Source organism: Oncorhynchus nerka, linkage group LG10, assembly GCF_034236695.1.
Source record: "Oncorhynchus nerka isolate Pitt River linkage group LG10, Oner_Uvic_2.0, whole genome shotgun sequence".
Lineage (NCBI taxonomy): Eukaryota > Metazoa > Chordata > Actinopteri > Salmoniformes > Salmonidae > Oncorhynchus > Oncorhynchus nerka.
In genome coordinates, this window is record NC_088405.1 from 18,862,965 (window position 1) to 18,881,662 (window position 18,698).

Below are 18,698 nucleotides of genomic sequence, written 5' to 3' on the forward strand. Positions count from 1 at the left end.
CTCTCTCTACCCAACAACCCCCACCCTGTGTCCTCTCTCTACCCAACAACCCCCACCCTGTGTCCTCTCTCTACCCAACAACCCCCACCCTGTGTCCTCTCTCTACCCAACAACCACCCACCCTTTGTCCTCTCTCTACCCAACAACCACCCACCCTGTGTCCTCTCTCTACCCAACAACCCCCACCCTGTGTCCTCTCTCTACCCAACAACCCCCACCCTGTGTCCTCTCTCTAGCCAACAACCCCCACCCTGTGTCCTCTCTCTACCCAACAACCCCCACCCTGTGTCCTCTCTCTACCCAACAACCCCACCCTGTGTCCTCTCTCTAGCCAACAACCCCCACCCTGTGTCCTCTCTCTACCCAACAACCCCACCCTGTGTCCTCTCTCTACCCAACAACCAACACCCTGTGTCCTCTCTCTCTACCCAACAACCCCTATCCTGTGTCCTCTCTCTACCCAACAACCACCCACCCTGTGTCCTCTCTCTACCCAACAACCACCCACCCTGTGTCCTCTCTCTACCCAACAACCCCCACCCTGTGTCCTCTCTCTACCCAACAACCCCCACCCTGTGTCCTCTCTCTACCCAACAACCACCCACCCTGTGTCCTCTCTCTACCCAACAACCACCCACCCTGTGTCCTCTCTCTACCCAACAACCCCCACCCTGTGTCCTCTCTCTAGCCAACAACCCCCACCCTGTGTCCTCTCTCTAGCCAACAACCCCCACCCTGTGTCCTCTCTCTACCCAACAACCCCCACCCTGTGTCCTCTCTTTACCCAACAACCACCCACCCTGTGTCCTCTCTCTACCCAACAACCACCCACCCTGTGTCCTCTCTCTACCCAACAACCACCCACCCTGTGTCCTCTCTCTACCCAACAACCACCCACCCACCCTGTGTCCTCTCTCTACCCAACAACCCCCACCCTGTGTCCTCTCTCTACCCAACAACCACCCACCCTGTGTCCTCTCTCTACCCAACAACCCCCACCCTGTGTCCTCTCTCTACCCAACAACCACCCACCCTGTGTCCTCTCTCTACCCAACAACCACCCTCCCTGTGTCCTCTCTCTACCCAACAACCCCCACCCTGTGTCCTCTCTCTACCCAACAACCCCACCCTGTGTCCTCTCTCTACCCAACAACCCCCCACCCTGTGTCCTCTCTCTACCCAACAACCCCCACCCTGTGTCCTCTCTCTACCCAACAACCACCCACCCTGTGTCCTCTCTCTACCCAACAACCACCCAACCTGTGTCCTCTCTCTACCCAACAACCACCCACCCTGTGTCCTCTCTCTACCCAACAACCACCCACCCACCCTGTGTCCTCTCTCTACCCAACAACCACCCACCCTGTGTCCTCTCTCTACCCAACAACCACCCACCCTGTGTCCTCTCTCTACCCAACAACCCCCACCCTGTGTCCTCTCTCTACCCAACAACCCCCACCCTGTGTCCTCTCTCTACCCAACAACCACCAACCCTGTGTCCTCTCTCTACCCAACAACCCCCACCCTGTGTCCTCTCTCTACCCAACAACCCCCACCCTGTGTCCTCTCTCTACCCAACAACCACCCACCCTGTGTCCTCTCTCTACCCAACAACCACCCACCCTGTGTCCTCTCTCTACCCAACAACCAACACCCTGTGTCCTCTCTCTACCCAACAACCAACACCCTGTGTCCTCTCTCTACCCAACAACCCCTATCCTGTGTCCTCTCTCTACCCAACAACCACCCACCCTGTGTCCTCTCTCTACCCAACAACCACCCACCCTGTGTCCTCTCTCTACCCAACAACCCCCACCCTGTGTCCTCTCTCTACCCAACAACCCCCACCCTGTGTCCTCTCTCTACCCAACAACCACCCACCCTGTGTCCTCTCTCTACCCAACAACCACCCACCCTGTGTCCTCTCTCTACCCAACAACCCCCACCCTGTGTCCTCTCTCTCTACCCAACAACCCCCACCCTGTGTCCTCTCTCTAGCCAACAACCCCCACCCTGTGTCCTCTCTCTACCCAACAACCCCCCACCCTGTGTCCTCTCTCTTTACCCAACAACCACCCACCCTGTGTCCTCTCTCTACCCAACAACCACCCACCCTGTGTCCTCTCTCTACCCAACAACCACCCACCCTGTGTCCTCTCTCTACCCAACAACCACCCACCCACCCTGTGTCCTCTATCTACCCAACAACCCCCACCCTGTGTCCTCTCTCTACCCAACAACCACCCACCCTGTGTCCTCTCTCTACCCAACAACCCCCACCCTGTGTCCTCTCTCTACCCAACAACCACCCACCCTGTGTCCTCTCTCTACCCAACAACCACCCACCCTGTGTCCTCTCTCTACCCAACAACCCCCACCCTGTGTCCTCTCTCTACCCAACAACCCCCACCCTGTGTCCTCTCTCTACCCAACAACCACCCACCCTGTGTCCTCTCTCTACCCAACAACCACCCACCCTGTGTCCTCTCTCTACCCAACAACCACCCACCCTGTGTCCTCTCTCTACCCAACAACCACCCACCCTGTGTCCTCTCTCTACCCAACAACCACCCACCCACCCTGTGTCCTCTATCTACCCAACAACCACCCACCCTGTGTCCTCTCTCTACCCAACAACCACCCACCCTGTGTCCTCTCTCTACCCAACAACCCCTATCCTGTGTCCTCTCTCTAGCCAACAACCCCCACCCTGTGTCCTCTCTCTACCCAACAACCCCCACCCTGTGTCCTCTCTCTACCCAACAACCCCTATCCTGTGTCCTCTCTCTAGCCAACAACCCCCACCCTGTGTCCTCTCTCTACCCAACAACCCCCACCCTGTGTCCTCTCTCTACCCAACAACCCCCCACCCTGTGTCCTCTCTCTAGCCAACAACCCCCACCCTGTGTCCTCTCTCTACCCAACAACCCCCACCCTGTGTCCTCTCTCTACCCAACAACCACCCACCCTGTGTCCTCTCTCTACCCAACAACCACCCAACCTGTGTCCTCTCTCTACCCAACAACCACCCACCCTGTGTCCTCTCTCTACCCAACAACCACCCACCCACCCTGTGTCCTCTATCTACCCAACAACCACCCACCCTGTGTCCTCTCTCTACCCAACAACCACCCACCCTGTGTCCTCTCTCTACCCAACAACCCCCACCCTGTGTCCTCTCTCTCTACCCAACAACCACCCACCCTGTGTCCTCTCTCTACCCAACAACCACCCTCCTTGTGTCCTCTCTCTGCCCAACAACCCCCACCCTGTGTCCTCTCTCTACCCAACAACCCCCACCCTGTGTCCTCTCTCTACCCAACAACCCCCACCCTGTGTCCTCTCTCTACCCAACAACCCCCATCCTGTGTCCTCTCTCTACCCAACAACCACCCACCCTGTGTCCTCTCTCTACCCAACAACCACCCACCCTGTGTCCTCTCTCTACCCAACAACCACCCACCCACCCTGTGTCCTCTATCTACCCAACAACCACCCACCCTGTGTCCTCTCTCTACCCAACAACCACCCACCCTGTGTCCTCTCTCTACCCAACAACCCCCACCCTGTGTCCTCTCTCTACCCAACAACCCCACCCTGTGTCCTCTCTCTACCCAACAACCCCCACCCTGTGTCCTCTCTCTACCCAACAACCACCAACCCTGTGTCCTCTCTCTACCCAACAACCCCCACCCTGTGTCCTCTCTCTACCCAACAACCCCCACCCTGTGTCCTCTCTCTACCCAACAACCACCCACCCTGTGTCCTCTCTCTACCCAACAACCACCCACCCTGTGTCCTCTCTCTACCCAACAACCCCCACCCTGTGTCCTCTCTCTACCCAACAACCAACACCCTGTGTCCTCTCTCTACCCAACAACCCCTATCCTGTGTCCTCTCTCTACCCAACAACCACCCACCCTGTGTCCTCTCTCTACCCAACAACCACCCACCCTGTGTCCTCTCTCTACCCAACAACCCCCACCCTGTGTCCTCTCTCTACCCAACAACCCCCACCCTGTGTCCTCTCTCTACCCAACAACCACCCACCCTGTGTCCTCTCTCTACCCAACAACCACCCACCCTGTGTCCTCTCTCTACCCAACAACCCCACCCTGTGTCCTCTCTCTAGCCAACAACCCCACCCTGTGTCCTCTCTCTAGCCAACAACCCCCACCCTGTGTCCTCTCTCTACCCAACAACCCCCACCCTGTGTCCTCTCTTTACCCAACAACCACCCACCCTGTGTCCTCTCTCTACCCAACAACCACCCACCCTGTGTCCTCTCTCTACCCAACAACCACCCACCCTGTGTCCTCTCTCTACCCAACAACCACCCACCCACCCTGTGTCCTCTATCTACCCAACAACCCCCACCCTGTGTCCTCTCTCTACCCAACAACCACCCACCCTGTGTCCTCTCTCTACCCAACAACCCCCACCCTGTGTCCTCTCTCTACCCAACAACCACCCACCCTGTGTCCTCTCTCTACCCAACAACCACCCTCCCTGTGTCCTCTCTCTACCCAACAACCCCCACCCTGTGTCCTCTCTCTACCCAACAACCCCCACCCTGTGTCCTCTCTCTACCCAACAACCCCCACCCTGTGTCCTCTCTCTACCCAACAACCCCCACCCTGTGTCCTCTCTCTACCCAACAACCACCCACCCTGTGTCCTCTCTCTACCCAACAACCACCCAACCTGTGTCCTCTCTCTACCCAACAACCACCCACCCTGTGTCCTCTCTCTACCCAACAACCACCCACCCACCCTGTGTCCTCTATCTACCCAACAACCACCCACCCTGTGTCCTCTCTCTACCCAACAACCACCCACCCTGTGTCCTCTCTCTACCCAACAACCCCCACCCTGTGTCCTCTCTCTACCCAACAACCCCCACCCTGTGTCCTCTCTCTACCCAACAACCCCCACCCTGTGTCCTCTCTCTACCCAACAACCCCCATCCTGTGTCCTCTCTCTACCCAATAACCACCCACCCTGTGTCCTCTCTCTACCCAACAACCACCCACCCTGTGTCCTCTCTCTACCCAACAACCACCCACCCACCCTGTGTCCTCTATCTACCCAACAACCACCCACCCTGTGTCCTCTCTCTACCCAACAACCACCCACCCTGTGTCCTCTCTCTACCCAACAACCCCCACCCTGTGTCCTCTCTCTACCCAACAACCCCCACCCTGTGTCCTCTCTCTACCCAACAACCCCCACCCTGTGTCCTCTCTCTACCCAACAACCACCAACCCTGTGTCCTCTCTCTACCCAACAACCCCCACCCTGTGTCCTCTCTCTACCCAACAACCCCCACCCTGTGTCCTCTCTCTACCCAACAACCACCCACCCTGTGTCCTCTCTCTACCCAACAACCACCCACCCTGTGTCCTCTCTCTACCCAACAACCAACACCCTGTGTCCTCTCTCTACCCAACAACCAACACCCTGTGTCCTCTCTACCCAACAACCCCTATCCTGTGTCCTCTCTCTACCCAACAACCACCCACCCTGTGTCCTCTCTCTACCCAACAACCACCCACCCTGTGTCCTCTCTCTACCCAACAACCCCCACCCTGTGTCCTCTCTCTACCCAACAACCCCCACCCTGTGTCCTCTCTCTACCCAACAACCACCCACCCTGTGTCCTCTCTCTACCCAACAACCACCCACCCTGTGTCCTCTCTCTACCCAACAACCCCCACCCTGTGTCCTCTCTCTACCCAACAACCCCCACCCTGTGTCCTCTCTCTAGCCAACAACCCCCACCCTGTGTCCTCTCTCTACCCAACAACCCCCACCCTGTGTCCTCTCTTTACCCAACAACCACCCACCCTGTGTCCTCTCTCTACCCAACAACCACCCACCCTGTGTCCTCTCTCTACCCAACAACCACCCACCCTGTGTCCTCTCTCTACCCAACAACCACCCACCCACCCTGTGTCCTCTATCTACCCAACAACCCCCACCCTGTGTCCTCTCTCTACCCAACAACCACCCACCCTGTGTCCTCTCTCTACCCAACAACCCCACCCTGTGTCCTCTCTCTACCCAACAACCACCCACCCTGTGTCCTCTCTCTACCCAACAACCACCCTCCCTGTGTCCTCTCTCTACCCAACAACCCCCACCCTGTGTCCTCTCTCTACCCAACAACCCCCACCCTGTGTCCTCTCTCTACCCAACAACCCCCACCCTGTGTCCTCTCTCTACCCAACAACCCCCACCCTGTGTCCTCTCTCTACCCAACAACCACCCACCCTGTGTCCTCTCTCTACCCAACAACCACCCACCCTGTGTCCTCTCTCTACCCAACAACCACCCACCCACCCTGTGTCCTCTATCTACCCAACAACCACCCACCCTGTGTCCTCTCTCTACCCAACAACCACCCACCCTGTGTCCTCTCTCTCTACCCAACAACCCCCACCCTGTGTCCTCTCTCTACCCAACAACCCCCACCCTGTGTCCTCTCTCTACCCAACAACCCCCACCCTGTGTCCTCTCTCTACCCAACAACCCCCACCCTGTGTCCTCTCTCTACCCAACAACCACCCACCCTGTGTCCTCTCTCTACCCAACAACCACCCACCCTGTGTCCTCTCTCTACCCAACAACCCCCACCCTGTGTCCTCTCTCTACCCAACAACCCCCACCCTGTGTCCTCTCTCTAGCCAACAACCCCCACCCTGTGTCCTCTCTCTCTACCCAACAACCCCACCCTGTGTCCTCTCTTTACCCAACAACCACCCACCCTGTGTCCTCTCTCTACCCAACAACCACCCACCCTGTGTCCTCTCTCTACCCAACAACCACCCACCCTGTGTCCTCTCTCTACCCAACAACCACCCACCCACCCTGTGTCCTCTATCTACCCAACAACCCCCACCCTGTGTCCTCTCTCTACCCAACAACCACCCACCCTGTGTCCTCTCTCTACCCAACAACCCCCACCCTGTGTCCTCTCTCTACCCAACAACCACCCACCCTGTGTCCTCTCTCTACCCAACAACCACCCTCCCTGTGTCCTCTCTCTACCCAACAACCCCCACCCTGTGTCCTCTCTCTACCCAACAACCCCCACCCTGTGTCCTCTCTCTACCCAACAACCCCCACCCTGTGTCCTCTCTCTACCCAACAACCCCACCCTGTGTCCTCTCTCTACCCAACAACCACCCACCCTGTGTCCTCTCTCTACCCAACAACCACCCACCCTGTGTCCTCTCTCTACCCAACAACCCCCAATATGTGTCCTCTCTCTCTACCCAACAACCACCCACCCAGTGTCCTCTCTCTACCCAACAACCACCCACCCTGTGTCCTCTCTCTACCCAACAACCACCCACCCACCCTGTGTCCTCTCTCTACCCAACAACCCCCAATATGTGTCCTCTCTCTACCCAACAACCACCCACCCAGTGTCCTCTCTCTACCCAACAACCACCCACCCTGTGTCCTCTCTCTACCCAACAACCACCCACCCACCCTGTGTCCTCTATCTACCCAACAACCACCCACCCTGTGTCCTCTCTCTACCCAACAACCACCCACCCTGTGTCCTCTCTCTACCCAACAACCCCCACCCTGTGTCCTCTCTCTACCCAACAACCCCCACCCTGTGTCCTCTCTCTACCCAACAACCCCCACCCTGTGTCCTCTCTCTACCCAACAACCCCCACCCTGTGTCCTCTCTCTACCCAACAACCACCCACCCTGTGTCCTCTCTCTACCCAACAACCACCCACCCTGTGTCCTCTCTCTACCCAACAACCCCCACCCTGTGTCCTCTCTCTACCCAACAACCCCCACCCTGTGTCCTCTCTCTAGCCAACAACCCCCACCCTGTGTCCTCTCTCTACCCAACAACCCCACCCTGTGTCCTCTCTTTTTACCCAACAACCACCCACCCTGTGTCCTCTCTCTACCCAACAACCACCCACCCTGTGTCCTCTCTCTACCCAACAACCACCCACCCTGTGTCCTCTCTCTACCCAACAACCACCCACCCACCCTGTGTCCTCTATCTACCCAACAACCCCCACCCTGTGTCCTCTCTCTACCCAACAACCACCCACCCTGTGTCCTCTCTCTACCCAACAACCCCCACCCTGTGTCCTCTCTCTACCCAACAACCACCCACCCTGTGTCCTCTCTCTCTACCCAACAACCACCCTCCCTGTGTCCTCTCTCTACCCAACAACCCCCACCCTGTGTCCTCTCTCTACCCAACAACCCCCACCCTGTGTCCTCTCTCTACCCAACAACCCCCACCCTGTGTCCTCTCTCTACCCAACAACCCCCACCCTGTGTCCTCTCTCTACCCAACAACCACCCACCCTGTGTCCTCTCTCTACCCAACAACCACCCACCCTGTGTCCTCTCTCTCTACCCAACAACCCCCAATATGTGTCCTCTCTCTACCCAACAACCACCCACCCAGTGTCCTCTCTCTACCCAACAACCCCCACCCTGTGTCCTCTCTCTACCTGACAACCCCCACCCTGTGTCCTCTCTCTACCCAACAACCCCCACCCTGTGTCCTCTCTCTACCCAACAACCCCCACCCTGTGTCCTCTCTCTACCCAACAACCCCCACCCTGTTTCCTCTCTCTACCCAACAACCACCCACCCTGTGTCCTCTCTCTACCCAACAACCACCCACCCTGTGTCCTCTCTCTACCCAACAACCCCCACCCTGTGTCCTCTCTCTACCCAACAACCCCCACCCTGTGTCCTCTCTCTACCCAACAACCCCCACCCTGTGTCCTCTCTCTACCCAACAACCACCCACCCTGTGTCCTCTCTCTACCCAACAACCACCCACCCTGTGTCCCATACAAGCCCAATAACCACCCAGGGCCAAATGCAGATTCAATGACACACAAACCTCTCCAACCTTTACAAACCTTTCAGAAACACAATCAAGCGCTCTCTGGTAACAGTACAAATGAATTAAAAATATTCACTTTTCTCAAAAAAAGCTGATATTTTTCCCTTGTATAATGAACTTTTTACTGATGATAATGTGTCGAACGAGGATGAAGACATTTTAAAAAAGGAAATCAACCAATGGTAATTCAGTACTTATCTACAGTATCTGATATGGAAGATCAGACTGATTCCCTTCAAAGGAAAATGTACTCAACCATAACGATGAGAATATTAATCAAGTTACAGAAATCACATCTAATCACCGTTAGGGGTTGTGCCATCACATATTTGTGGAACACATTCAACACTGCCTTGGCAGATCCAAAAACCTTATCTTTATTATAATATTATCAAACAACTGAGGATTTTTACATCTTTGTCCTCACTTTTGTAGGGACTGAATCAGTCAATCTAACGGGAAGTCAATCGGAAGTAAGCCAGTGGTCAAACCGGAGTGTGACAGAGTGTCAGGGAGATGTAACAGGTGGGTATTCTTGGGTTGATATAGTAGATTGCTCACCTTGTATGAATACCCTCTTCCACATGATCCTGCAAGGTTTTTATAGCTTTGCTGTATATCACAGTCAACACAGAGGAGAGCGTTCAAACATAAACAATCAGAGTCAGACACCATCAACCCCCCCCATACAGACACCATCAACCCCCCTATACAGACACCATCAACCCCCCATACAGACACCATCAACCCCCCATACAGACACCATCAACCCCCCCCATACAGACACCATCAAACCCCCCACACAGACACCATCAACCCCCCACAGACACCATCAAACCCCCCACACAGACACCATCAACCCCCCCACACAGACACCATCAAACCCCCCACACAGACACCATCAAACACCCCCACACAGACACCATCAAACACTCCCACACAGACACCATCAAACACCCCCATACAGACACCATCAACCCCCCCATACAGACACCATCAACCCCCCCCACACAGACACCATCAACCCCCCCACAGACACCATCAAACCCCCCACACAGACACCATCAAACCCTCCCACACAGACACCATCAAACACCCCCACACAAACACCATCAAACCCCCTCCCACACAGACACCATCAAACCCCCCACACAGACACCATCAAACCCCCACACACAGACACCATCAAACCCCCCACACAGACACCATCAAACCCCCCATACAGACACCATCAAACCCCCCACACAGACACCATCAAACACCCCCACAGACACCATCCAACCCCCCACACAGACACCATCAAACCCCCACACAGACACCATCAAACCCCACCCACACAGACACCATCAACCCCCCACAGACACCACCAAACCCCCCACACAGACACCATCAAACACCCCCACACAGACACCATCAAACCCTCCCACACAGACACCATCAAACACCCCCACACAAACACCATCAAACCCCCCACACAGACACCATCAAACCCCCCACACAGACACCATCAAACACCCCCATACAGACACCATCAACCCCCCCCACACAGACACCACCAAACCCCCCACACAGACACCATCAAACCCCACCCACACAGACACCATCAAGCCCACCCACACAGACACCATCAAGCCTGCCCACACAGACACCATCAAACCCACCCACACAGACACCATCAAACCCCACCCACACAGACACCATCAAGCCTGCCCCCACAGACACCATCAAACCCACCCACAGACACCATCAAACCCACCCACACAGACACCATCACCTTTTGGAAACAGAAGATGCTCTACAGGAATGAGTCCATCCAAATCATCTTGGCTCCTGGACCCTGTCCGCACATTTCAATGATTTATAAGTGCTCAGATAATCCCTACCATTGTGTCGCTGAGTTGTCATAGTACTGCTGCAAATGTACATTGTCCCAGGGGCATTGGCAGTTATAATGTAAGTAATCTAATTTATGTCCCTCTAACTTCCCCGAATGCCCCTGTCAATCCTATAGCTATTGTATGCAGTAATCATGCACCTTTGAATCTGAGTTATACTGTTAGCACTGAAGCGGTTTGCCGCAGTAGAAAGTCCACTGTGCGCAGCTCACCCTGCACTATCAGCTCAAACATAATTATCCCTGTAATGTCTACCTCTGATAAGCCTCCCAGTAAAGCAATAAAAACAAGAAATCCCTGAAAGGTACTAAAAATAGCCTACATTAACATCCTGTATGTAGCCTAAGAAACAAGGTTAATGGAATTGATAACTTACTAGTAACAGATAACATTCATATACTGACTATCTCTGAAACTAACTTAAATAACACATTTGATGATACAGTGGTAGAAATATATGGGTTTAATAACCTCTTCAGAAGAGACAGTAATGCCAATGGTGGACAAGTTGCCATTTATGTTCAGAGTCATATTCCTGTAAAGCTTAGACAGATTCAATGCTGTTGAATGTCAAATGCTGTTGATGTATTACGGCTACAGGTACACCTGCCTCACCGAAAGCCCATTCATGTGGGAAGCTGCTATAGACCACCAAGTGCTAACAGTCAGTATCTGGATAATATGTGTGAAGTGCTTGATAATGTATGTGATATCATCAAGCTGCCCTCTGAAGGAAAAGCTTTGAACTGTCACCAGTGCCTGCAACCTGGTTTAGGTTATCAGTCAATCTACCAGGGTAGTTACAAACACCACAGGAATGAACTCATCCACATATATTGATCAAATTTTTACTAATGATGCAGAAATCTGCTCTAAAGCAGTATCCAAATCCATTGGATGTAGTGATCACAATATAGTAGCCATATCTAGGGAAACCAAAGTTCCAAAGGCTGGGCCTAATATAGTGTATTAGAGGTCATACAATAAGATGTAAGAAGGTGTAAAGAATATTTGTTGGTCTGTGGTGTGTAATGAGAAGCAACCAGACGCTGGACTTTACACATTTAGGATTTTTTCAATTCCATTTACTAATAAGCATACACCCATTAAGAAAATGACTATAAAAACTGTAAAATCCCCGTGGATTGATGAGGAATTGAAACATTTTAAGGTTGAGAGGGATGAGGCAAAAGGAATGGCAAATAAGTCTAGCTTCACAGCTGATTGGCAAACTTACTGTAAATTGAGAAATCAGGTGACTAAACTGAACAAAAAGAAGAAACTGTACTATGAAACAAAGATAAATTATATAAATCTTTGGAACACCTTAAATTAAATTTTGGCCAAAAGGCAAACTCGGCTCCATCGTTCATTGAATTAAATGGCTCATTCATCACAAAACCAACTACTTTAATGCTTTTTTCATTGGCAAGATGAGCAAACGTAGGCATGACATGCCACCAACAAATTCTGAATCTACACATTCATGCATAACTGACCAAATTTTGAAAGACAAGCATTGTAATTTTGAATTCCCTAAAGTGAGTGTGGAAGATGTGAAAAAGTATTATTGTCTATCAACAATGACAAGCCACCTGGGTCTGACAGCTTGGATGGAAAATTACTGAGGATGATAGCAGACGATATTGCCACTTCTATTTGCCATCTCTTCAATCTAAGCCTACAGGAAAGTGTGTGCCCTCAGGCCTAGAGGGAAACAAAAGTCATTCCGCTACCCAAGAATAGCAAAGCACCCTTTACTGGCTAAAACAGCCAACAAATCATCCTGTTACCAACTCTTAGTAAACTTTTGGAAAAAAATTGTGTTTGAGCAGATATAATGCTATTTCACAGTAAACAAATTAACAACAGATTTTCAGCATGCTTATAAGGAAGGTCATTCAAAATGTACGGCATTTAAACAAATGGCTGATGATTGGCTGTGAGAAATTGATAATAAAACAATTGTGGGAGCTGTTTGGTTAGACTTCACTGCAGCTTATGACACTATCGATTATAATCTGTTGCAGGAAAAACGTATGTGTTATGACTTTACATCCCCTGCTGTATTGTGGATTGAGAGTTAACTTATTAAAACACATAGGGCGTTCTTTAATGGAAGCCTCTCCAACATAATCCAGTTAGAGTCAGGCAGTCCCCATGGCAGCTGTCTAGGCCCCTTACTTTTTTCAATATTTACTAATGACCTGCCACTGGCTCTGAGCAAACCTGTGTGTCTATGTATGCTGATAACTCAATGATATACACGTCAGCTAACACAGCAAGTGAAATCACTGCGACACTTAACAAAGAGCTGCAGTCTGTTTCAGAATAGGTGGCAAGAAATAAGTTAGTCCTAAATATTTATAAAACTAAAAGCATTGTATTTGGGACAAATCATTCACTAAACCTAAACTAAATCTTGTAATGAATAATATGGAAATTAAGAAAGTTAAGAAAACTAAACTGCTTGGAGTAACCCTGGATTGTAAATTGTCATGGTCAAAACATATTGATGCAACAGTAGCTAAGAAGGGGAGAGGTCTGTCCATAATGAAGTGCTGCTCTGCCTTCTTAACAACACTATCAACAAAGCAGGTCCTACAGGCCATAGTTTTGGCGCACCTGGACTACTGTCTGTATGGTCTGGGGCCCCAAACGTGTTGTGAAATATGTTGTGAAAAGCATGGTAATGTTTTTTAAATTGTATATAACTGTCTTCATTTTGCAGGACCCCCGGAAGAGTAGCTGCTGCTGTGGCAGGAACTAATGGGGTTCCATAATAAATACAAGTACAAACCCACCCACATGGAAAGACCAGATGCATTTCACCCATTCTTAGAGGAACAGTTGATAATGCAGCAGAAAAGTGTTTAGGACTGTTCTACAGACAGTTAAGGAACAGTTGATAATGCAGCAGAAAAGTGTTTAGGACTGTTCTACAGACAGTTAAGGAACAGTTGATAATGCAGCAGAAAAGTGTTTAGGACTGTTCTACAGACACGAGTTAAGGCGATGTCTGGGAAATCCATAGACTCCAATTCATTATATAATCCATTCATTCACAATCATTCATTCATTCACAATAAAACAATTCACTCATTCACAATAATTCATTCACACATTCACAATATTTCATTCATTCATAGACAATAATTTATTCAATCACACATTCACAACAGTTAATTCATTCACAATAATTTGTTCATTCACACATTCACAATCATTGATTGAGTCATTCACAACGATGTACTCTCACTAGCAATAGATGGATAGCAATAGATGGATAGATGAGGGGAGAAGAGAGGAGGATCTCCAGTCCATTCTTCACCAGCACCCCCACCCAGTCCATCAGGGCCCAGTACTGCAGGTAGTCATGTCCTCCATGCCAGAGACACACGAAGCCAAATGCTAGAGCTGTGGAGAGCATCTTCAACAGCAGCCCGCTGCAAGAGCTTCCTAGTGGGATGTAAATGTACCTGCAACAGGGAGGGCGACAAAGACAGCAACCATGGGTAGCATGGATTTCACAAAGACATGATACACAAACCACAGACCTACCAGCTCATGAAATCTAAAATGTATTAGTGGTTATTGGGCAGTAAAAAAACAACACATATCTGGACAATTTGAAATAGTACAGTGCATTCAGATCTGACATTTCAACATCCACCCCCAGGGGCAACTCCAACATACAATCTACATTCATCATCCAAACAGTAAGAACATCCCATGCATAACGAGACCAGGGATGCATAGACAAATACATGATGATGAATGTATTTCATTAAAAAAACGCCATAGCTTGTCACCTGCAGAGAGACACCCACTAGAACGAATGATGAACCTCTAAATCAGAAAGCAGAGATTTCCCTAATGTTCTATTGCTCTACACAGGCTCCTGGGTACAACAATAGTTAACCACCCAGTTGTGTGTGTGTGTGTGTGTGTGTGTGTGTGTGTGTGTGTGTGTGTGTGTGTGTGTAAGTAGGGTAGGATGAGGGGTAGCAGGACGGTGATACTTGTGCTCCAACACTCTCTCCTCTTCCGTGTTTTTCTAGTTCGGTTTTTTCTTTGCCATTCTGAACCGAACTGGCAGAGCTTGACATTAAGCATGGTTCCATTTCAAGGCTGAGGGAACACTAGTCCTTCTTTTGGAGAAGCGGTACTGGGTAGGCTTCATGAAAGCCTTCATGTAATTCTCTGAAATTCAGGCCACTAGCGTTACACAACAGACACAGGATAACAATCAGATTCACAGGTATTTGAATCAAAGAGGAACAGGCAGGTGCCCTGGTTGGCATAACCAGGGCACCTCAAACATCATTTTCTTTGTGTGCGTTTGTTTTGTTCAAGACTAAATTGGTCTGTGCAATCTGCTGATGCAGGCCTAACCTGATTCAGAGGGGTCGGGTTAAATGTGGAAGACACATTTCAGTTGACTGCATTCAGTTGTACAACTGACTAGGTATCCCCCTTTCCTTCCGTCCTTAACCATATGAAGAGGAAAACAGAGGCAAAGCTATGGAGAGCCTCTTTTAGATAGAGAGAGAATGAGAGAGGGAGAGAAAGGGAGAGAACAGGATTTGAGATTAGGGGGGGGTTCACCTCCTCTCCTCTTCTGTGTCATCTAAACAATGAAAAGGACTGTGTGTTCGGAAGGCTGTCCGTTGTCATCCGCTCTGCTCCTGCAGAGTCTCACTAATCTCCACGGGAGACACAGCGGTCGACCTGGCACCCAAGCATACAACACAACCTTCCTATCGCCAACACAGATCATACCACATCTTTCACACAGAGAGCCAATGTACCACAGCAAAACTCAAATGTACAACAGCAAACCACAGTGTCTAGTTAGTTAGAGCTGATTCTCCTTGTCATTTTCAACTTGTTCATCCATGGATGGACTAAAATACTGTTGATTGTACCCAATCTGCCAACACAGGCCTCCTAACACTAACATGGATTAGAACACAACTTTCACACTGCCACTAACGTTTTTTACCACAGCAACACTTACATCTTGTTAGATCACTTTCTGTGACGGTCAGATTCGCACCGTTCATCCCTGCTAAATCAAACAGGCCACTGCTATAATGCTCAATGCAAGTATCAAGCATTGTATAAAAGAGAATGCAGGAGAATAATACCCTTTGCCTGGCGTCACCATTCTGCTCGTAACACAGACAAGGCAACCTTATTTCCAGTTTATGACTCAGAAACATTGTTTGTCATCTACAAATCTGCCTTCTTTGTGAGGCATTGGAAAACCTCCCTGGTCTTTGTGAGGCATTGGAAAACCTCCCTGGTCTTTGTGAGGCATTGGAAAACCTCCCTGGTCTTTGTGAGGCATTGGAAAACCTCCCTGGTCTTTGTGGTTGAATCTGTGTTTGAAATTCACTGCTCGGATGAGGAACCTTGCAGATAATTGAATGTTTGGGATACAGAGATGAGGTAGTCATTCAAAGATCATGTTAAACACTATTATTGCACACAGAGTGACTCCATGCAACTTATTATGTGACTGTTCAGCACATTTTTAATCCTGAACTCATTTAGGCTTGCTGTAACAAAGGGGTTGTAAACTTACTTTTTGACACAAGACATTTCTTTTGTTTTTGTACTTTTTTTGTAAAAATGTCCAAAAACATAATTCCACTTTGACATTATGGGGTATTGTGAAGGCCAGTGACCATAACAATGCTATAAACACCTTTTCTATTCACATACTGTCCATACGGTCAAAACACACCATTCACATACATATACACTACCATTCAAAAGTTTGGGGTCACTTAGAAATGGCCTTGTTTTTGAAAGAAAAGGCCAGCATCCCAGAGTCTCCGCTTCATTGTTGACGTTGAGACAGGTGTTTTGCAGGTACTATTTAATTTAGCTGCCAGTTGAGGACTTGTGAGGCGTCTGTTTCTCAAACTAGACACTCTAATGTACTTGTCCTCTTACTCAGTTGTGCACCGGGACCTCCCACTCCTCTTTATATTCTGGTTAGAGCCAGTTTGCTCTGTTCTGTGAAGGGAGTAGTACACAGTGTTGTACAAGATCTTCAGTTTCTTGGCAATTTCTCACATGGATTAGCCTTCATTTCTCAGAACAAGAATAGACTGACAAGTTTCAGAAGAAAAGTCTTTGTTTCTGGCCATTTTGAGCCTGTAATCGAACCCACAAATTCAGATGCTCCAGATACTCAACTAGTCTAAAGAAGGCCAGTTTTATTGCTTCGTTAATCAGAACAGCAGTTGTCAGCTGTGCTAACATAATTGCAAAATGATTTTCTAATGATCAATTAGCCTTTTCAAAGGATAAACTTGGATTAGCTAACACAACGTGCCATTGGAACACAGGAGTGATGGTTGCTGATAATGGACCTCTGTACTCTTATGTACAGTTGAAGTCGGAAGTTTAAATACACTTAGCTTGGAGTCATTAAAACTAGTTTTTCAACCACTCCACAAATTTCTTGTTAACAAACTATAGTTTTGGCAAGTTGGTTAGGATATCTACTTTTAAGTACTTTTTCCAACAATTGTTTACAGACAGCTTATTTAATTTATAATTCACTATATCACAATTCCAGTGGGTCAGAAGTTTGCATACACTAAGTTGACTGTGCCTTTAAACAGCTTGGAAAATTCTAGAAAATGATCTCATGGCTTTAGAAGCTTCTGATTGGCTAATTGACATAATTTGAGTCAATTGGAGGTGTACCTGTGGATGTATTTCAAGGCCTACCTTCAAACTCAGTGCCTCTTTGCATGAGATCATGGGAAATCAAAGTAAATCAGCCAAGACCTCAGAATTTTTTTTTGTAGATCTCCGCAAGTCTGGTTCATCCTTGGGAGCAATTTCCAAATGCCTGAAGGTACCACATTCATCTGTACAATCAATAGTACGCAAGTATAACCACCATGGGACCACGCAGCCGTCATACCGCTCAGGAAGGAGACACGTTCGGTCTCCTAGAGATGAAGGTACTTTGGTGCGAAAAGTGCAAATCAATCCCAGAACAGCAAAGGACCCCGTGAAGATACTGGAGGAAACAGGTACAAAAGTATCTATATCCACAGTAAAACGAGGCCTATATCTACATAACCTGAAAGGCCGATCAGCAGGGAAGAAGCCACTGCTCCAAAACCGCCATAAAAAAAGCCAGACTACGGTTTACAAATGCACATGGGGACAAAGATTGTAATTTTTGGGGAAATGTCCTCTGGTCTGATGAAACAAAAATAGAACTGTTTGGCCATAATGACCATCGTTATGTTTGGAGGAAAAAGGGGGATGCTTGCAAGATCAATTTGATGTTATTTTAATGGACAAAAAATTTGCTTTTCTTTCAAAAACAACGACATTTCCATGTGGCCCCAAACTTTTGAACGGTAGTGTATATACACCGCTCAAAAAAATAAAGGGAACACTTAAACAACACAATGTAACTCCAAGTCAATCACACTTCTGTGAAATCAAACTGTCCACTTAGGAAGCAAAACTGATTGACAATAAATGTCACATGCTGTTGTGCAAATGGAATAGACAACAGCTGAAAATTTTAGGCATTTAGCAAGACACCCCCAATAAAGGAGTGGTTCTGCAGGTGGGACCACAGACCACTTCTCAGTTCCTATGCTTCATGGCTGATGTTTTGGTCACTTTTGAATGCTGGCGGTGCTTTCACTCTAGTGGTAGCATGAGACGGAGTCTACAACCCACATAACCTGCTCAGGTAGTGCAGCTCATCCAGGATGGCACATCAATGCAAGATGTGGCAAGAAGGTTTGCTGTGTCTGTCAGTGTAGTGTCCAGAGCATGGAGGCGCTACCAGGAGACAGGCCAGTACATCAGGAGATGTGGAGGAGGCCGGAGGAGGGCAACAACCCAGCAGCA